General features: G+C 41.3%; 1 protein-coding gene across 2 annotated transcripts in view; it reads right to left on the minus strand.

Moving 5' to 3' along the window:
• The window catches only part of LOC122808811, a 2,021,113-nt gene that overhangs the window by 1,797,692 nt on the left and 200,267 nt on the right, over nt 1–23,154 (minus strand). The window lies entirely within an intron of this gene.

The raw sequence follows: 23,154 nt of genomic DNA on the forward strand, positions 1-23,154 counted from the left end.
CACTGGACACCACCTTAGGCATAAATGTTGGGTTTGTCCTCAGAGAGACCCTGTCTGGATAAAAAATGATAAAAGGTTCCACACCCATGAGTGCCTGTAGCTCTGAAACTCATCTTGCAGACATTATTGCTAGGAGCAGAGCTGTTATCCAAGATAAAAACTTTATATCAGCAGTAGCAGCTGGCTCAAAAGGAGGCAGGGTGAGTTTTTCCAAGACATAGTTGAGGTCCTATGCAGACATTGGTGATCTCCTTGGAGGTCTTAAATTTTTGGCTCCTCTGAGGTACTGCTTAAATAAGGGATGAAAAAATATTGGTGGTTCTACATTGTAATGAGCTGAAATGACAGAGGCATGAATTTTAATAGATTAAAAAGATAGGCCTTTGTCCAGCATCTCAGTTAAGTATTGCAAAATCTGAGGAATATTTGGCACAGTTCTATCAGTTCCTTGTGCCTGGTTCCAAGTACAGAATCTCTTCCATTTTCCAGCATAAGATTTTCTAGTACTAGGCCTTCTGGCTTCCAAAATGGCATCCATCACAGCTTTACTGAGAGGTGTGTTTTGTATGACTACATTATTCGCCATGCTGTTAGGTTTAAAGTTCTGAGTTGGCTGTGCAGGATCTGACTGTTTTGCTGGGACAGTAGCGGAGGTATTTGCGGTAAGGTCCAAGCTGGGCTTTGAGGCAAGCTCCTTAGTATTGGATACCAGTACTGGTGGGGCCAGTCTGGGGCAATCAGTATCATCTTTGGCTTCTCCTGTCTGACCTTTAGGAGTACCTTGGGGAGGAGAGGCAGATGGGGAAATGCATATACTGATAGGTTTTTCCAGCTGAAAGACAGGGCATCCACTTTCCATGCTTGTCTGTGATAAATCCATGTGCAGAATATTTTTAGTTGGTAGTTGTGAGGGGAGGCAAATAGATCCATGTCCGGGCATCCCCATTTTCTTGTTATCATGCTGAAGACTTGTGGGTCCAGGTGCCACTCGTGGGGATCCATGAGGTTTCTGCTTAGTTCATCTGCCAGAGTATTTTTTCCTTCCTGGCAGGAATTGTGCCTGCAGATGTACTTGTTAAGTCAATGCTGTGTCCCACAAAGTCATGGCTAGTCTGCAAAGGGGGTAAGAATGTGTGCCCCCCTGCTTGTTTATATACCACATGACTGTGGTGTTGTCTGTCTTTATCAGTAGTTGTCCTGGATGAAGTAGGTCCTTGAAGGCTGTCAAGGCATTTTGAAAAGCTAGCATCTCTTTTTGATTGATATGTAGATGCATTTGGTTTGAGGTCCATGTGCCCTGAATGCATCTTCCTGCCATGTGGGCCCCCCATGCATAATCTGATGCATCCGTTGTTAGGGTCTGCCTGGCTGGGGGTAATGTGAATGGCTGTCCCTTGTTTTGGTGACAAACCTTTGCCCAACATCGAAACTCCTGTTGCTGGCAGGGAATGAGAGTAATCATAGTTTCCAGGCTGTGGCAATGTTGAGTCCAAACACTTTTTAGGTACCATTGAAGTTTCCTCATATGCAGTCTTGCATATGGAATTAGTAGGATGCAGGATGCCATGAAGCCCAAAGCCTGCAGAATTTTTCTTGCAGATAACGGGGCCTTTGTTGCCAACATTTTGAAATAGGTAGTCAGTTGCCTTTCTTTGTCTGCATGAGATAAGCCATCTGGGCAGTTGCATTTAAGCTTGCACCCAGGAATATTATCTCTTGAGAGGGTACTAGTTTTGATTTCTTTTCATTGACTGTGTACCCTAGGCATGTTAGAAGTCTTTTCACAAACACCAGATGCTGCAGAAGAATGTCCTTGTTCTCTGCTTGAATTAGACAGTCGTCCAAATCAGGATATATTTGTATTCCTCTTTGTCTTCAGAATGCAATTACTGGTGCCAGGCACTTTGTAAAGACCCTGGGCACAGTAGATAAGCCAAAGGGCAGTGCAGAGAATTGGTAATGCATTGAACCAGCCTTGAATCTGAGGTATCTTCTGCATATCTGTCTGATTGGGACATGCAGGTATGCCTCTTTTAGGTCTAAAGTAACAAGCCAAGCATTCTTGCCCAGCATGGGCAGAAGCTGCTGCAAAGTCAACATCTTGAATTTTGGTATATCCAAGAATGTGTTCAAAATAGATAGGTCCAGTATTGGCCTCCAGGCCTTGTCCTTTCTGGGTACCAAGAACAGTCTTGAGTAAAATCCTTGTCCCTGCTCTTGCTCTGGTACTTGTTGAATGGCCCCCATGTCCATGAGGGATGAGACTTGTTTTTGTGCCTCTGCCCATTGATATTTTGGCAGATCTGGCCAGCCGTTTGCCTTTGGCAGGGTATGGAAATGGAACTCATAGCCTTGTGACACGCTATTTAGGACCCACTTGTCCTGGGTTATAATGTGCCAATTTTGAGAAAATAGTGCTAATTTTCCCCCTGAGGGTGCTGCCAGGAGATAAATGTTTGGTGCAGGCAGAGGGAAGTCATTGGGACTGTTTCCTGTATGGTTGTGATTTGTCTTCTCCAACTTTGGAGGTAGAAGCCCCCCATTGCTTTGAGTGGTATGAACCTTGCGCCTGGGATCTGCCTCTAGGGAGTCTGGATCTGTTCCTTTGAGGTCTGTCTGACACAGGAAAGGACCATTTTTTTGTTGGCCAGTGTCTACTAAACCTCGGTGGCTGTACTTGTAAACAATCTTTGACCGTTTGCACAGATTTTGCTTTGTTCGCCATTTTCTTAACACCTCTTCTGCCTTAACACCAAACAAAGTATCATGCTGTAAAGGTGCATCTAATAATTTAACTTTAACATGATCAGGCAGATTTTGTTCCTTTAACCAAGCATGCCTCCTAATTACAGAACCTGTAACTGCGGCCCTGCAGGAGGCCTCTAAAGAATCAAACCCACATTGCAAAGTATGCTTTCCAACTTGTTCAGCTGCATGCAATAAATCCTTGTTTTCTGCACATTCAGAGTTTAACAACATTTTCTGTTTAAGCAATGCCATGACATGTTGCTGATATCTGAGCATATGAAACCGACAGTTTAAGGACGTTATAGCCAAGGTAGCAGATGTGTAAACCTTTTTTCCCCATCTATCCAGTGCCCTAGAATCTCTGTCAGAGCGGGTAGGGTTTTTTTTGCAGCAGAAGCTTTAACTCCTTTGGGACCCTGAGAAATAGTTTCTGGGTCTGCAGCAGGGTTTTTAAAAAGTAATTTATGAGAGTCAGGAACCCTGTAATATCTGTCAGGTTTAACAGGAGCTGGAGGTAAGGAGTCAGGGGTAAGACTAGACTCCGAAAACACATCTACAATGTCTAACACAGGTGGGATGGCTAGTGGCTTGTGCTGAGGTAGTAAAAGGAAATCCTTGAGCCTCTTTTTAGATTCTGAAAAATCTTGGCTCTCTCAGTGGAAATGCTCCCTCATGGTATGTAAGGTTTCCCCAAAAGAATAGTCCTCTGGAGGAGAAGCTGAAGGTATAGATTCTTCAGCATCAGAATCCTCATAGGGGGGAAGAGAATATTCCTGATCAGAAGAGGAATTAGAAGAAATGGAAACCTGATCTGAAGATTCATAGTCAGTCTCTTGCCTAGGCCTCTTATCAGGAGGGGGAGGGGGGTGGGAACCCTGATCAAGGTAATCAAGTCTTCGGCCATTTTGAGCATCTGTTTTTTGGGCATAGAGGCCTGACCACGTGGCTCTTGAGTTTGTTTCTTCGCTTTGGAAGGTGCTTTAGTCTTTGCCTTTGAAGCTGAAGTCAGTTTTATGTAAAGATGTTTAGGTCTGAATATACCCTGAGAAGCCGGTGCCTGATTAGCGGCTCTGGACCCATCTGAAGGGATAATATCCGAGGCTCCAATACCTTGAGTTTCCAGTGGCATGGCAGACTCCACGTGGGAGTTGGTAGCGGCCTGTGACTCTAAAGTAGCGGGCGTCAGGGGCTGCAAATGTGCCTCACTGAGGACTGGTGAACCGGCGAATGGCTTAGGAGAAGCTTCATTGTCAGTTTTGGCCCTCGGTTGTCTATCTCTTTCCTTTTTTTTGCGTTTCTTGTGAACTCCGGTAGTCGGATGGCTATCCGACGACATTTCTGGATAATTAAACCGGCGTCCAAAATAGTTTAAAGCAAAATCATACCGACGCTTAATAGTGAGGTGGTTAAATCTAGCACAAAACTGACAACCAGAAACATTGTGATCAGGGCCTAGGCAAGGAATACAGTAAGAATGAAAATCCTTTTGAGGTATTTGCTTCCCACAAGAAATACAATTATTAACTTTTTCTGACATCGGTCTGGAGCAAGAAAAAAGTTTCCCCAAACGGGGTACTTAGCTTTATTGAAGATTTTGGATCTGAAACTCGAACACGAAAATCTCAAGAGTCGGCTGACCGGCACTTGTGAACTGCTTCTGCTTCGGGCACCGCGTGGCATGAAAGACTAAAGAAAATGGCGTCGGGCTGCTTCTTTTATCCCCTGACGACCTGACGTCAGGGAAGGGGCGACAGCAGCTGACGCAGGACCCAAGACTTTGGAATTCAGGCTGGCTGAGGGCAACCTGCCAGCAGGATTACCCAAATGTAATGACTGCAACAGTGAAACACAAAGAACATCTGGAATATACTCTCTACTTTGGATGGGTTGAAGGAGATAGTAGGAGACAAACCTAAATTTAGCTTTCGAAATAATAAGACCCTAAAGAACCATCTTTGTTATAAATCTAGTTTAAAAAGGACTACTCTTAGATCAGAGTAGGTACATATACATGCAGGAATTGTACTGCCTGTGCATATATACACACAGGTACTAACTTTGTACACCCTAAGCTAGGCTTCAGAATAGAGCCCTCTCACTATGCTGACTGTAAAACAGTGTAATATATTGGAGTTATTGTGTTAAATGTTTTCCATATTATATTGGCATGACTACTCGACAGTTTAAAGACAGGATACCTGAACATATGAGGGATATAAGAAATAAAAAGGGAAGTAGTGCCTTGGCTATGCACATCAAGAATGAAGGTAGTGAGCATATGTTTAAGTTTCTGGTCTTGGAAATACTTACAGTCAGAAAAAGGGGAGGAGATATGAGGAATATTACCTGAGGCAGCAGAACAAAAATGGTTTATGTTACTGTGTGCTGATAAAGCGCCTGGTTTGAATAATATGGTCTCCATTAAAAACAGCAGGTGTGAAAGCAGAAACAAACAACCAACAAGGAGAAAACTGCTTCCAGCACCAATAAATAGTCCCAGACTCCACAATTGTGTAGAACAACACTTTAATTTTAAAACTTCTTGAAAAAACAAAAAGGGTCAAGCGCTTTCGTCAAAAATGACTTCATCAGAACAGTAAAATGATACACAAAATCTCATTTTATACATTTTCCTTAATGAGTCAACCAAATCAAACAATTAACATTTAAAAAGACAGTCATATAAAAATCTTTATAAGGGAATTATAACACATCTTGTCCTATAAATACATATAAATAAGAAAAAAGAAAAAAGGAAAAAAACAATATGTTGGAACTAGTTTAAAACTTAATTAAAAGTTGTTTAAAAATATTATATAAATTATAATCTACTAGCTCTAAACTTTAATTCAGGTTTGATGCTGATAGCATCATTTATACCAGGAAACTCAGCACCATTTAACCTAAGTTGCCATTTGGTTTCAGCCCTTAATAACTTATTGGTCCAACCCCCCCCCCCTCTAAAATCCACATAAACCACTTCCAGAATACCAAATTTAAAACTATGGGAGGGATTAGATTTAATGTGCTTAAATAGAGCATTCCTTTCATCCTTTTTCCCAATACTATAACAGTGCTCGTAGATTCTACGATTTAATTTCCTTTCCGTCTTGCCAAGATAATAACATTGAAAAGATGTACATAGGGCTAGATAAACAACACCAGTGGTGTTACATGAACCTGTTGCAAAAACTACTTCAATATCAAAAGGACCCAATTTTACCTTAGGGCCCTCAAAAATGTAACTACAATAGTCACATGTTTCACATTTATGGGTACCTTTCCTTCTATTTTTCATTATAGGTTTGTTCTCCAAAATATTTTTTAGGTTGTTACTAACTCTAAAAGTAAAAAGGGTTCAGGACCCAAAACATTTAAAACATCCCTATTTCCCTTGAACATAGCCCAGTTGTTCCTAATGATCTTTTTCACCTCATTAGAGGTTTCACCATAAGTTAAAACCATAGCTTGAGAAAAATCCTTTGGTTCACTAGGAGGCACAGTTACTGCCTTTTCACTAGTCCCCAATAATGGTTTGTATCTAACGTTCCATTCACATATCACCTGATCTCTGATTGTTTTTAACAATTCAAATGGGTAGCCCCTGTAGAGGAACAGGTCCATAACTAACCTAGTTTCATCTTCCACAAGGGTTATGCTGGAACACACCCTTACTACCCTAACCAACTGTCCCTTAACTATGTTCCTCTTGGTATAAGGTGGATGGTTGCTTGAATATTCAAGATAATCATTAGAAAAAGTGGGTTTGCTATAAACAGTTGGTTAGGGTAGTAAGGATGTGTTCCAGCATAACCTTTGTGGAAGATGAAACTAGGTTAGTTATGGACCTGTTCCTCCACAGAGGCTACCCATTTGAATTGTTAAAGAAAATCAGAGATCAAGTGATGAGTGAATGGAACATTAGCTACAAACCATTATTGGGGGCTAGTGAAAAGGCAGTAACTGTGCCTCCTAGTGAACCAAAGGATTTTTCTCAAGCTATGGTTTTAACTTATGGTGAAACCTCTAATGAGGTGAAAAAGATCATTAGGAACAACTGGGCTATGTTCAAGGGAAATAGGGATGTTTTAAATGTTTTGGGTCCTGAACCCCTTTTTACTTTTAGAGTTAGTAACAACCTGAAAAATATTTTGGAGAACAAACCTATAATGAAAATTAGAAGGAAAGGTACCCATAAATGTGGAACATGTAACTATTGTAGTTACATTTTTGAGGGCCCTAAGGTAAAATTGGGTCCTTTTGATATTGAAGTAGTTTTTGCAACAGGTTCATGTACCACCACTGGTGTTGTTTATCTAGCCCTATGTACGTCTTGTCAATGTTATTATCTTGGCAAGACGGAAAGGAAATTAAATCGTAGAATCTACGAGCACTGTTATAGTATTGGGAAAAAGGATGAAAGGAATGCTCTGTTTAAGCACATTAAATCTAATCCCTCCCATAGTTTTAAATTTGGTATTCTGGAAGTGGTTTATGTGGATTTTAGAGGGGGGGATTGGACCAATAAGTTATTAAGGGCTGAAACCAAATGGCAACTTAGGTTAAATGGTGCTGAGTTTCCTGGTATAAATGATGCTATCAGCATCAAACCTGAATTAAAGTTTAGAGCTAGTAGATTATAATTTAAATATTTTTAACAACTTTTAATTAAGTTTTAAACTAGTTCCAACATATTGCTTTTTTCCTTTTTTCTTTTTTCTTATTTATATGTATTTATAGGACAAGATGTGTTAGAATTCCCTTATAAAGATTTTTATATGACTGTCTTTTTAAATGTTAATTGTTTGATTTGGTTGACTCATTAAGGAAAATGTATAAAATGAGATTTTTGTGTATCATTTTACTGTTCTGATGAAGTCATTTTTGATGAAAGCGCTTGACCCTTTTTGTTTTTTCAAGAAGTTTTAAAATTAAAGTGTTGTTCTACACAATTGTGGAGTCGGGGACTAGTTATTGGCGCTGGAAGCAGTTTTCTCCTTGATGGTCTCCATTAAACCTTTCCTGAAAGGGAGACAATTGAGACACTAGTTTTTTATGTATGCTGTGATGTTTTTAAAAATGTTAAGTTGTTGTTTGTCTTTCGGCTTTTCCGGGTAAGAGGTCGCCACAGCGGAACTCCGGTTCGCTAATGATTGGCAATAGATTTTTTTACGAAATGCCGAGGTGCCAGCTCGACGCTCAACCTTCAATGAAGGCATGCCTATTTACATGCGCCTGTCTTTCAAACGCTACCCAACCGCAGGGAGGACATGCAGATTCCACACAGAAGGCACTCCCAAGCCCAGCCGAGAACCGAACGGGAGAACCTCTTGTTGTGAGGTAACAATGTTACTGCCGTACCATAATTTAATTGTTTTTAATTGAAGTAATTAATGTTAATTGGAATATTATTTAATGTGGTTGTTTTAAGTCAATTTTATCTAAGTCTGGCGAAGAGGTGAACCCTTGAAAGTGCTTACTTACAATAAATTGGATATTCTGCTGTGTTACATCCACTTCTAAAACAATTTCCACCTAAAGATAGGAAGTGCAGATTGAAAATTCCTACTGTAGACTCAGTGACTGTTGTAGCAGCTACTAATAGGGAACTGACCAATGAGTCAACTGATGTTCATCCATCTAATAAAACATTTGAAGCAATGAACAGGATGGGAAGGTATGTTTATGATGCCTCAGGCACCTTTGCCTACAGGGTATTAAAGTGCTTGAGACACGTAATCTGGCAGAACAAGCCATGGAAACTTTGTGCAAGCCCCCACACCTCAGTGAAGGAAACAGCTGGAGACTACCATGGGAACCATGTTAATTATTATCAATATTTCTATGTGGTTGCTTTGTAAAGCAGCTAATAGAGCAGTGGGCACAAGTATTATCCTAAGGCATCATGCATGGCTTTGGCTTTGTGATTTTGAAAACAACTTTAAGGTGTCCCTCACCAATGTCCCTGTCAATGGTGCATTATTTCCAGGAGACTGCTTATCACCAGAAAGCTTAATAACTGCTTTATAGGTGACAGCTTGGAATATGCGCTTATATTCTGATTCTGGTGAGAGTAGGAGCAGAGTGCATTGATTCCTGACTCTTTCTGGTTGGAGAGTGAGTGTCTGCACTTAACATACCTGATTGGTCTGGTTGCTATTTGAGGCATCTACCAGAAAAAGGCTACAAGCCTACAGACCCTTGCATCATATGGGATAAGACTGTGGATCATCAAATAGACCATGGCCTGCTTCTCTTCTTGGGGTTGGTGTTAACATTTTGCTTCTGGTGAGAGAAGAAGCAAAGAAGTATTGTATCCCAACAGAGTGAAGCTGTGCAGAGACCAGCATTAGTAGTAGCCAGGTAGTAGCCATTCATGTGACTCCCATCTTTTCATCATTTCTGGCAAGCTAATTCTCTATTTTTCAGTAAGTACTGCTTGATTTTTTTCTAACTTCAGAATATCTGCCTAAATACTTCATCCTTAAATTTTCAGGGTCTAAGTATTAGTTTTCCCTGGGCAGCCTCGGTCGTGCAGCAGTTAGCATTGCCACCTCACAGCAAGAGGTTCTCTGGTTCAATCCTCAGCTGGTGTGTCTTCTGCGTGGAGTCTGAATGTCCTCTCTGTGGTCACGTGGGTTTCCTCTGGGTGCTCCGGTATCCTCCCACATCCCAAAGGCATGCTGTAGGTGGATTGGACACTCTAAATTGGCCCTAGGCATGAGTGCGTGCATGTGTGTGCCTTCTGTGGAAAGTTGGGAGATGGGCTGGAAACTCGACACAGTAAAACTCCACTGCCAATAATGAGCAGACAGGTGATCTGCTGTGGCAACCCATAACAGGGAAAAGTCGAAGTATTAGTTTCCCTTCAAGTGTTTGGCAGTGCTCTGTACAGACTCAGACACCTTGAGTTGCATTTTTTCTGTAAAAGGAATATACAAGGAAACAGCTCCAGTACTTAGTAATAATGACCATCCCTCCTGGCATGTCTAAACGTTAGTTCCCTGTGCTTTCTCCTATTAACCTGGTGAACTTGGGCAGTCTGAGGCAGTGTAGCAACTGCCTCATGTACACAAACAACACCCTCCTCTTACCTCCTAACACTCAAGAGTCATGAGAGATGCACTTGTATATCCAAACTGGAAGCCATGCACTCTCAAGCCAAGACTGGAATACCTGGTCAAGAGGACAAGGTCAACACCTGCATCACACCACATGCAATAGATAGCCCTCCAGAACATCCACCATCACAGCTCTCAAATAAAAACACAAACCACACACCCACCTTCATGGAGGCTCTCAATAGAAATCTACCCAAACAGCAGAGACCTCAAAAGCAGAAACACATTCAACCACCAGAACACAACACAAACAACAAGACACATAGCTCACCTACACAGTGTGCCCCTTAACCTAAGCCCCTAAGGTGAAACAGCTTGCCCAATACACTAATCATAGGTGACTTGATAGTGAGGCACACTGATGTCCCCTTCACTAGGTTGAACAGGGAGAAGGTAACAGTCAGTTGTCTATCAGCTGCCAGAATTAGACATATAACATATGCACTAGGGTCACTCCATGACAAGTACAAGTATGACTCTGTCATTGTCCATGTGGATGTGAATGACCTGAGATGCACCTCCCTGGACTACATGAAAAGAGACATGGAGGAGCTCTTGGATTATGTGGCCCAGGCAGGTATGATCCTAGCCCTGAGCAGCATCCTACCGTTATACAGAATGATACCACAGTACAATCAGAAAATGATTGACTGCAACAACTGGCTAAGTTCCTGGTGTAATTCTAAGGGGATCCAGTATCTGTCTGCTTGGGATGACATGATTGACAGACCTCGATGCTTTGCCAGAGATGGCCTGCATCTGTCACCCCTGGGTTTCCGGATACTGGCTAAGGCTCTTGCCACCCCTATAGTGCCATTTTTAGGCAATGCTCTAAAGACCTAATTACCACAGTAACAGCTATAAATAAATGCAGTCTGAGGGTTATGCTGCTCAACACTAGAAGTCTAAATCTCAAGATGCACTTGCTTGAAGCACTCCTCAAAATGGAGAACATCGACATTTGTGCTGTAAAAGAGACCTGGTTTAAAGCAACAGAAAGCACCCCTGTGCTACCAGGTTATAACTCATTCTACACCTTTTGGCCCCAGAACATGGACCAAAGCTCCAAAGGTGGTGGTGTCTCCATATTCATAAAGGATATGCATACCTCCAGACTAGTAGCCCAGCACAATGCATTCGAGATACTTCAGGTACAACTAACATTGGTAAGATGGCGATTCAGGTTGCAGCCTGCTATAGGTCACAAACATGTCCCAAGACTCTCACTCCATATTCTTAAGCACCCTGGAAACTATTAGGGTCCAGCCCAACACTCTCATACTAGATGACTTCAACTATCCCTCCATCAACTGGGAAAACTACTCATGCACCAATACACTGGTCCAATGCTTCTTGGATTTCATCAATTCCAATGCCCTGGAACAGCTCATTATTACCCCCACTAGAGGAAGCAACATCCTTGACCTGGTTATTACTAATATGGGAAACCGTTGCGCTACACCAATAATCAATTCCTCCCTGATTAGATTCGACCACAAACTAATCAACATGGAAATCCACATCTCACCCACACTCGCCAGCAAAGGTAACCACCATAAAAAACTTCTTCAGAGCTGACTTTGGGCTCCTAAAAACAGAGGTGGCTAACTTCACGGCACCCATGTCAATGGAAAATAGATGCATGACTGACAAATCATACACCAGTGCACTGTATGAACATGTACATAAATGCATGAAACTAGCCATACCCAACAGATCCAAGATGCTCTTCTCCAAAAAAAGGAAGCCAATCTGGTGGTCCCTGCCATTAATTAACTCTACAACAGAAGGAAGAAACTGTTGCAGATAAAGGTGAAGTCCCAAGACTGGAAAAACTCTCTTATTCAGAGCTGACTTTGGGCTCCTAAAAACAGAGGTGGCTAACTTCACGGCACCCATGTCAATGGAAAATAGATGCATGACTGACAAATCATACACCAGTGCACTGTATGAACATGTACATAAATGCATGAAACTAGCCATACCCAACAGATCCAAGATGCTCTTCTCCAAAAAAAGGAAGCCAATCTGGTGGTCCCCTGCCATTAATTAACTCTACAACAGAAGGAAGAAACTGTTGCAGATAAAGGTGAAGTCCCAAGACTGGAAAAACTCTCTTATTCAGAGCTGACTTTGGGCTCCTAAAAACAGAGGTGGCTAACTTCACGGCACCCATGTCAATGGAAAATAGATGCATGACTGACAAATCATACACCAGTGCACTGTATGAACATGTACATAAATGCATGAAACTAGCCATACCCAACAGATCCAAGATGCTCTTCTCCAAAAAAAAGGAAGCCAATCTGGTGGTCCCCTGCCATTAATTAACTCTGCAACAGAAGGAAGAAACTGTTGCAGATAAAGGTGAAGTCCCAAGACTGGAAAAACTCTCTTATTACCTCAGCAAAAAGTTGAGATCCCTCATCAAAATTTCTAAAGCCAGCTATGAAGGCAGAATTGCAGCAGACACTAAAAACAACTGCAAAGCCTTCTATAGTTATATCAAAAATCTCCACAGCAACACCCAGGTTTGCTCTGAGTTACTGCACAATGGTACCTCCTCTACTGTGTCAACAGATATTGCCAACATACTGGCCGACAGATTCAGTGCCAACTTTACCCGTTCCTCCACCCCTAAAGGACCAATCACAATACCAGAGGAATGTCAGGCACCCAGCATTACTGCAGCACAGGTTAAAGCTGCATTGTCCAAGGCCAAGAATACAGCTTCCATGGGACCCGACAATATCCCTAGATGTGTTCTACATGACCTACAAAGTGAACTGGCACCACATCGGTGTGCCCTGTTCAATCATAGCCTCACTTCAGGCTTTGTCCCTACCGAATGGTGCACTGCTATAGTCATCCCTCTCCATAAAGGGGGAGTAACTAGAGACCCTGGGAACTATCGCCCTATTAGCCTGATGAGTCTGATATGTAAGGCTATGGAGTGCATCATCAAGGACCTAATTAACAAGGATACAGGGAATCTCCAAACTCTAGATCCCATGCAATTTGGTTTTGTGAAAGTTAGATCATGCCGCGTCTATATTATAAGATCGAATGCTTAGGTGATCGAACACCTAAACATCGAACTTGTAATATCGAACCCAAAAATGTCAAATGGTGCAGGAAAACACATCGGTCAGCAATGGAAAAAAACAAACTAAGTGCACCCCCAACATGGGGGCTGTGCCCCCCACATCCCCCTAACTAAATATACCAACTCCAATTGAGAGGGTGGCCTAATGGTTAAGGTGTTTTCCTTACAAACACAAGGTGCAGGGCTTGAGTCTCACAAGGGATAATTGGCTAGGCTTAAAATGGCTCGCAAGAGCAGTTAGCTTAGTACTAACCCATGAACCTATGAACCTATGAAGATCAGTCTACAGTAGACAAAATGGCAAAATCCGGCAAATGGCCAAGGAAAATTTTTCCCTGCATTAAATCGGCCATTCGTTGGTTTTTGCTTTCAATATTACAAGTTCAATGTTTAGGTGTTCGATCATCGTAGCATTTGATCTTGTAATATAGACCCATCATGCCTGCTCAACCTGGCTGACTTTGTTGATTCAGTCACCAGAGCTGTGGATGAGAGCAAGGCAGTTCATACCTCGATCTGGCCAAGACCTTTGATACCATTCCCCATTCAGGAATTATTGATAAACTGACCAAACTAGGCATCAACCCCTATATCACTAAGTGGTTTGCAAACTGGCTCACAGATAGAACCCACAGTGTGAAAGTAGCAGACTCCAAGTCAGACTGCTGACCAGTCAATAGTGGATTCCCACAGGGATCAGTCCTGGGTCCTCTCCTGTTTGGCATCTACTTCTCAGAAGTCCAGGCCAACATGGAGGGACTCTGGCTGACCAAGTTCACAAATGACTGCAAGCTGGGAGCCATTATTAACTCCCCAAGTGATGTAGACATCGTACAGAAAGGCCTCACTGAAACCAATGACTGGCGTCTAAACCATGGCCTTAAGCTTAATGACAAAAGATGCGTCATCATCCCCTTTGGGAAAAACTCAGTTCCCACTAATTGCCACACTGATGGGAGCCCACTGAACACTGAAGGCATTATAAAAGATCTGGGGACACAGGTTGACAGCATCCTCTCCCTCGACCACCACATTGCCACTGTGGTCAGAAAGTCCTTCTATGTGGCACATCTTATTACCAAGGGTTTTGCATCCAGGAAGAAAGAGGTCATCTTCTCTGTCTACTCTTCCCTCATTAGGCCAATTATCAAGTATAATGCCCCATTTGATATGTACCTCACTAGGCACATGCAATGGCTGGAAATGCCACAAAAGTAGCTCACAAAGAGGATCCTAGGCCTTAAGCGCATGTTGTACATGGACAGACTCAAAAAACTCTAGCTAATCTCAGTCTCATAACGTCTACCAAAAGGCGATTTCTGCTTGACTTACAAAGGCATGTCTGACCCAGCTCTGTTAGAAATGCTACATCTAAAGAAATCCCAATCCCTCCGCACCACACACTCCAGAGACCTCATTACCACAATCAACAGAACATGCTGGAGGGAGAGGTTCATAACCCAGAGACTGCCCATGCTCTGGAATAGACTTCCCATACATGTCAAGTAGAGCACCTCACTGGCCCACTTCAAGAGAAATCTTGATGAGTGGATGGGAAATGGAAAGTTCACCCCGGGGATCACTCCATACTTGATAGAGGCACTGGGAACTAACGCCGGGTGGCACAATGCCAGGGCACTTCTATGGGCTACGTTGTAAAGGCTCCAGGGCCATTAGCCTAGTACACATCTATGAAGCTGTGAACCAGAATAGTCACGTTGCAAGTGATTTTGTCCTGAAAGGTTGCCAAAGAGTCCAGAAGGTGTTTGTGTATTTGGCTTAGAGCCACTCACTACCAATTGAGAGCCTTGCTCTTTGGTGTCACCACAACACCTAGAGTGTTCACTAAGTGCATGGCAGTAGTTACAACTCATCTACAAATCAAAGGTATCCATGTCTTCCAGTACCTAAGTTCACAGGTTAGTACTAGGCTAACTGCCCTTGTGGGCCATTTTAAGGCTAGCCAATTACTTCACGTGAGAATCAAACCCTACACCTTGCATCTGCAAGGTAAACAACTTAACCATTATGCAAACTTCCCACTCCAAGGTGACTGGTTCTACTTTGCAACCACCAAATAGGCCTTACTAGCAGCCAGAAATTACTTTTTTGAACTCTACTTACCTTTAGGTATCTCTGCAAATCTTCTCCCAGGACGAGTCCAAACTATTCAAACTACAATCCAGACCTTTCTACACAAGCAGTTTCCTCCAGCATGCCTGGTTCTCAGAGCATTAGGATTCATGGCAGCTTTGACATTCATAGTTTATCATGCTTGACCTTATATGAGAATCCTTCTTTAAATGCACTCATTTCAGTGGCCCCAGCTAATGCATCATTACTCTGCACCAAACCACATAACTCAGATCTTTAAGATTAATTTGAGATGGTGGCTGACTTCTCCAAACATTCAGATGGGATGGATCTTGTAGTGCCACATCCATCGGCTACAGTGATCACAGATACTTTTCTGGGATGGGGGAGGCATTTTGAGGGAAGATGGTCAATGTCTATCCTCATGCTTCACAAGTGTTTCCTCACGCCATCAGAAAACCAAAAGATATTCAACAACTGGGGCCAGCCTTGCTACAAGATATTTGCTTCTTCACCAATGCCAAATGTAGCAGCTAGTTTACTCTGCCCCCCCCCCCCCCCCCCAGAGGGTCAGTCACCAGGGGATGCTCTGGTCTTTCAGTGGCACTTTGAACTTCTTTATGCCTTCATTCTAATTCCCTTCACTTCAAAATTCCTTTAGAAAACATTGGACTGCCAGTACACAATCATTCTGATTGCCCTAATCTGTCCTAAGCAAATCTTGTTTCCCTTGCTCATACCTCTTCTAAAAAAAACTCCCATGGCTTCAAGATCCCAAACTGGATCTTCTTGCATACCTGTATGGTTAGCCTCACCCAGACTTGCAGAACCTTAAAATAACCACACGCTGTCTCCAGCTCCCATGATGGACAGCAATTCTGCCACTTCTCAAATAGTGGTAAGCATATTATCTGCCCTTAAAAACAAGCTACCCTCAAAACTTATGAACATAAATGGAAACATTTTTCAATATCCAGCTTTCTTTCCAGATGCTTTACAGCTTCTTTTAATGTTTTATGAAACAGGTTCTAATTATCCTACTATTAAAGTACAACTGGCATCAAAGTTAAATTTTCAGTAAGAACTTGAAAACGCTTGCTTGGCTTTATACAAACTTTGTAAGGTTTTCATCAGATGGATTATTTAATATTCACCCTACAGTCTAAGACCCTAACCCTCCTTGGGACCTTAATTTTGTGTTGGAAGGTCTAAAAAACCTCCATTCAAACCAGTTTGTTCTGTGGATCTGAAGTTTTATCTTGAAAAACTCTAATCTTGGTTGTTCTTACTTCAGCCAGATGAATTTCTGAACTTCATGGCTTATTGTCCAAGGCTCATGACTTGATATTTCATATGGACAGGGTCACATTGAAAACCAGTCCTTCCTTTTCCCAAAGGTGGCTTCAGAATCTTCCCCAAATCAACTATTAAATCCTGATCCATTCCAACAAAGAATAATATTTGTTACAAACCCTTGATGTTCGCAGACAACTTAGATTTCACCTCCACAGAACAAACCCATTCAGGACAGATACTCGGTATCCTTTGCTCTGAACATAATTGGCAGAAGAAAAAAAAAAAACCTAAGCAAAGATTACCCCTCTACTGCCATCCACAGAAACCCATCAGTAGGCAAGATTTGTGAGGCAGCACTGCATACCTTTGCCAAACATTAAAAACTGGATATAATATTTAGATCTAGAGCCTCATTTGGAGCTTCAATCCTGAAAGCCATCCTGCCATGATACTACCAGAGAGAGATCAGGTAGCTTGGGATTGTGTCTCAAATGTCAGACTGGACCAATGGATGAAATAGGATATAGAAGTTTTGATGTTCATGATATTGCTCTATTGTAACCTTAGCTATAAGGGTTATGTCCTGTCAAGGATATAACAGATGGCCAGATTCCAAAGCTTCAGGACACCACCCATGAGCCCAAACCATTAGTAACCTCAAGCTCAATGGACTAAAAACACAGGTGTGAGTGCCAAGCCCTACAGAACTTTATTACTGTTTGAAGAGAGAGCTCCTCTGTGGGCTTTTAAGGAACAAAGGTTGGTTTGTGCTGTTCCCTTGCTAGACAAATAAGTTCCCTTTGGGGAAAAACCTTCCCACAGTATAAATCTTATTGTTTTACTGTACTTTCCAATTTAGGAAAGTTGTTTTTAAACTAAGATTGTACAGTACTTAACTATACTTTTAATAGAAGAGAACTTTTTTCCTGTCAGCTTAAAAGTTGTTTAAAGTAAATGAAAACTATTTTTTTTCTGTGAAGAAACTGTGTTTAGTTTACTTTTGGGGGCTGGCAAACTGTTTTAAAGTGCTTTTTTTTCTGTATTTTTGTGTGAAAAAGGGACTTTTAAAGACTACATTTTTACCAGCTTTTACTGCTAATTTTTCCCTAGAAAGCAGCACCATTTTCAGTTTGAACATGGAGTAAAGTACTGGTCCCACAGTCAGTTCTTCTTCCAGCTACAACAAGAAAAAGTTAAGCAAACAGCATTTGCCATCACAACAGGCTAGCAATTTACCTCACCCACAGGCGTGTCACTCTACTATGGCAATACTTTGGTCCTAAAACCACTCATCGTTTACTTCAGGTCCATCTGGTGTAGCACCTACAACCAATATGGTCCAGGGGTTGGTCACATCCTCTGCGGCTGTTACAATCCCCTCAGTGGTCAAGGGACAGCCACTCTTTTTCAGTCATGGGAGAGGGAAAAGGGAAGGCTTCCCTCTATAGTCATAACGTTATGCCCATCCCTGGGGAAATTGTTGCCATTAATAACACTGTTGCCTTCATTTTTCCTGTCAAAAAGAAACAGAAAACTAAAAATCTATCTACTCCTCCTCAAATTTCCTTACAAAGGAGTAGCTTACTGGGTCTGGCTCAGGGTTTAATTCAGGCTACTATACTAAGTCTACTTACAAGGTGATTTCTGATTAAAGAAAGACAGACACCTCTTTTCCTGAAAGATTCAAGATTCTGAATCCGGACAGGAAGAAGGGATAGATACAGGGTTTTCTCCACAGTTTTCTGATTCAGACTCAGAGGAGAGATCAGTTTCTGATTCTCTACATAGAGGTTTTTTTTTCTCTGAGACTATTCCCAGAATGTTCCAGTATTTCAGTGGGAGAACACTGAGGTTTCTCAGTCACTCAGAAAATATTATGAGTTGTTACAGAAGAAATTTCCAGATCCTTCCCCCTTTCCTCCAGTTATGTCAGATCTGATGGATATGAGTTTCATTGCCTGCTATTTTCAACAGTCAGCCTGCTGCCCCAAAAATAGCAGATAGAATATATAAAGTTACTCAATCTTTTACATTTTTATACAATATTCCCAAACTTGACCCAGCAGCAACAGCTTTAGCTAATCATAACAATGGCAAAAAATTTAATTTCAATCCAACTCTTTCTTACAAGGATGGGAAGATTATTGATAAGTATGGGGAAAATGTGTATGACTCTGCTACTTTGGTTTTAAGAATTTTGAATTGTCGGGCTCATGTATTAAAATTTATTGTGAGTAATTCTGAAAGTACGAGGGATGTTTTGTTTGCAGTTTCTTCTTACGAAGAGACCTTGTGACCCCATTCCACACTAGCCCCATTTTCTTTTCCAGAAAATCTGAATCTCCACTTTTCTCTTTGTCAAAATAGAGTTTCTTAGGGTAATTCCTCATCCACTAGACCAGACTCTTAGGTCCTCTGTCATAACATGCTGTCCCAGGGAACAATAGAATCAGTTCCTCCTTCCCAGGTTGGGAAAGGTTTTTATTCAAGAATGTTTTTCCAGTGGCAAAGAAAGGAAATTCTATATCTTCCTTTTCTAATTCTGTTTGTGATAGTGCCCAAGTTCAGAATGATGTCACTTCACAACCTGTTACCTCTTCTTCCATATTCAAATGTCCTGGTAGAACTACACTTGAAAGGTGCTTATCATCACATCCCTATTCATCCAGACTTCAGACATTTTTAAGGTTTTATGTGTCTGGATCACACTATCTCTGCTTTACCCTTTGGACTGTTGACTTTAACTAAGAGTGTTCGTAAAGTGTTTAGCTCTAGTCAAAGCTCACTGCAGGCTACAGGGTATACACATTTTTCCACATTTAGATGACTTGTTTACCTTTGTAAAGACTTTTTCGAAGTGCCAGGAATCTCTCACTTGGATGAGATATCGCTTACACAAGCTGGGATTCCATAAGAACATTCAAAATACTTTTTTTGACTCCTTCACACAAGATTGTGCTACCGAGGTATCAGCTAGAGACTTCAGTTCAGAGAGCTTTTCTTCCACAGGAAAAACAGATGTACAGGTATATCTAATTTTATGTTTTTCCACGCAGACGTTTGTCACTAATTTTGGGTGTCATGGCATCTGTGATTTGTCAGAAGAGAAATTACTTGGTGGAGAAAGCAAATTTCCCTATATCTGAGTCTTCACTTCTCTGTCTTTGCTTCAAAGCAGTCAGTCACTACAGATGTCTTCAACTTTGCTTGGGGAGCAATTTCTGGAGGGATAATAATGCAAGGTGTGTGGGACACCAAGGACAGATGCAAGGAGACACACACACATTATATATATATATATATATATATTTGGTCCTCTGGACCTCTTTAAGTTGTTGCAGACAATACCACAGTCTAGGGGAAACAGGTCATACCCCCTTAGCAGCCAGCTGTGTTAGCTTGGGATATAGCTTCACAACACAATCTTACGCTGCAGGCACCCTACATTCCATCAGAGCAAAACTGTCAGGCCAATTCAGAGCAGGACAAAGCCAGAGCCTCACAAATGGAAAAATAGATCAAGGAATCTTCCAAGATTTGATCCACCTGTGGAGAGTTCTTAAGTAGACCTATTTGTCTCCTCTCTGAACAATCAGCTGGCAAGATTCTGCTCCAGGACGCCATGCAAGAAGGCTTGGTAGACAAATGCCTTTTCCTTTCCTTGGGCAGAAATGTCCCTGTATGGTTTCCCACCATTTCTACTGATATCCAAAGTAATTGTGAAGATTCAGAAGGAATCCCCCAAGATTATTGTGATGACCCCTTTTGGTCCAGGCAAGAAGCCTCTCCCTTCTTTGGGAAGTGGCCAGGGGGAATTACCACAAGCTTCCTCACAGAATGGATCAATGCACACAAGAACAGGGTTGTTTGATACATCCTGACCACAATCGGCCTCAACTGACTCCCTGGAGGATAGCATGTTAATTCCATTTAGACACCTGTTTACTGAGGAAGTCCATCCTGTAGTAATGGAGGCTCAAAAGCCTGCCACTAGAAAATCATATATTAGCAAATGGAAAAGGTTTTCCTAGTTGGTGCCAAAAACATAAACAGCACCCATGTAGGGCCAGTTTTCTGTGGTTTTACTATATTTGTATTAGTTGCTGTCTTATGGCCTTTCTTACTCCTCTGTCAAGGTTCTTTTATCAGCCATTTCGGCATATCTACCCATGAATCCTCCTCTTTCAATGCATTCTCTTCTCAAAATGTTTTTGAAAGGGGTTTTTATGTGAGAGGCCTAAAAGAAAATTGGTGGTCCTCCTTGAGATCTTAATTTTGTGTTAGAGAAACTAACACTTGTTTAGTTTGAACCAGCTAATCTGGTTAGCTTGAGGTTCTTAATAAGCTCTGACTTCCACAAAAACAATATTTGAGTTGCAAGCTCTTATGGTGAATCAACCCTATCTCATTTTCCACAAATACATGGTTTATTTGAGAACTAATCCTTCTTTTATGCTTAAAGTAGTATCTGAGTTACTTTAAGATAAACTACCTCCTCCTCTTGTTTCCCTGAACCTATAAATGAAGGAGAAAGGATACTCCATACCGTGGAGGTCCACAGACAACTTGGATGTTATCTTAACAGAAATAAATCTTCCAGATCTTCGTATCAGTTGCTTATTTGTTATGAAGGTAAGAAGAAGGGACAACCTGTATCAAAGCAGACTCCTTCAAAATGGTTGTCTTAGACTTTTATGTTTTGTTATACTGACCACAACAAAACTATTCCAGGCAGTGTCAAAGCCCACTCTACCAGGGCCTTAGCTTCATCTATGGCTTTTTAAAGGGTTGGATTTTAGAAGTACTCTAGAAGCATAAACTTGGTTCTCTATACATACATTTACAAGGCCTTACAAGCTTGATTCCTTCTCTAGGTCTAAATCAGGCCATGCTAGGACTATTCTCCAAGAGCTTCTGGACCCTTCTCCTCCCAACTATGAGATATCATGAGCTAGGGTAATCTACCCATACTGTTAAGGTTAATTCAACAGTGATCAATATGATGAAGATAGTACAGTTGTGCTAAATAAAAACTTAACATAACATCAGAGGTTCAAAGTATCACTGTCTATCCCCCTTGTTTTTGGTGGGTTGTTTATGCTAGAGTGTGAATGTTTATTTGCCGTCATTCCTAGCATTGTTCTTTCAGGGCTTAGCCTCCGACTCTCTGTTACAATGAAAGCTCTTCAGGTACCCAGAAGCTTTGGAAGGTGGCTGCCTGTTATATTCTTGCCAGGATATAACCCATATAGCTGAAGCTACCATAGCAGTGATTATTCGAACATCTATTGTTAAGGTAAATTTACTTACACAACTGTACTTTCTTCCCATAACACTGGATCATTTCATCATAGTCTGTACGATATGACATTCCTCTCTCCTCACCCCATCCAAATTGTCACATTATCTCAAGGACCTACAGACTACTTTGTTATATCATGTCTATCATCCTGTTTGATACATGATACAGTCATACACCTTCTGGCAATCTGAGGATACAGAGGGTACAGAGGAACTTTGGGAGGAAACACTCTGGTGGCCTGATCAGATCCAACAAGCTGCTCATTACCCAGTTGTCATATTAGACAGACCAGGATGAAAAGTAGCCATTGTTATGGCAAGTACATAACATCCATTTACTTTTCTGTACAATGTATCAAAAATTATATGAAGTTTTTAGAAAACACAGAAAAATATACATAAATGTGTAAAACAGAAAATTATTTTGCTATGGGTATATGTGATTTGACATAGTCAAGCTGAAGTTAAAAGCTGTATAAAAAGTAATTAAAAGATCCTCGAGTTTCTTTCTGGGTAGTGGGAAGCTGTTATACCAGGTATTGGTGTGAAATGATGTGAAACTGTAACTTAGCTCATCTTTTGTTCCTTTGCAGGGTTTTTGGCCAGCAGGGTGAAAATGCATAGCTAAAAACAGAAAAGAACTGTTTTTTTTTTCCAAAGCAGTACCTCGGGGAAAGCTTCCAGAAAGTATATATTTGTTTTTGAGGATACATGGGTTTTAAAGACCATGTTAATGGTATGCCTTCCATTGTGACTCCATTACTTGACATCCTGGAATGATCCTCTCTCCAGAAACTACTGAGCCATCATTTTACCGTTTGGAGAAGTATTACCCAGCACTTTGCTTTGTATGAACCAGCTTGTAACTCTGTACCAGTAAGTTTATTTCTGCATTTGTTTCTCTGCCTGTTACGTGTTGAAAATTCAGACAGAGTACACAGGGCCAAGTAATCCTTCCAGTTAAATATAGCTAGGAAAGTTTTAGCTGATTAGACAGGAGTCTTCTTTTTAGCATCCAATCTGCTCAGGCCAATTATTTTTCTGATGTCACTGTGCAGTCATATATTTCTCTGCATATTTAACTTTTAATTGAACTATCCAACTTTTTTAAGTAAAGTTAAAGTATTTTTAATTCATTCACATTTAAAATATGATATATTAATTTATTTATGATTTACTTATTTATTGATGAGAATGTGCTCACGGTGATGATGATGAGGAGCTACTGGTATCCACTTCTGATTGGCTAGATTATTCTGCTATATATTACCAATTGTGTTTCTTGGTATTTGGCCTATTTCGCAAGAGCAGAACAGGAATAGGTGTTCTCCATTTGGATAATCTGGAATGAAGTCAGTGACCTAGGTTGTTTCAGGACAGAAAGTTGTTGTATTGGCAAATATTAGTGTGTGCGTGTGTGCGTGTGCGTACCTCTCAACTGTCCAGATTTTTGCCTTACATTTTTCATCTGTTTCTTGTAAATTTTTT

Source organism: Protopterus annectens, chromosome 8.part0, assembly GCF_019279795.1.
Source record: "Protopterus annectens isolate FY-2018-M chromosome 8.part0, PAN1.0, whole genome shotgun sequence".
Classification (NCBI taxonomy): Eukaryota; Metazoa; Chordata; order Ceratodontiformes; family Protopteridae; genus Protopterus; species Protopterus annectens.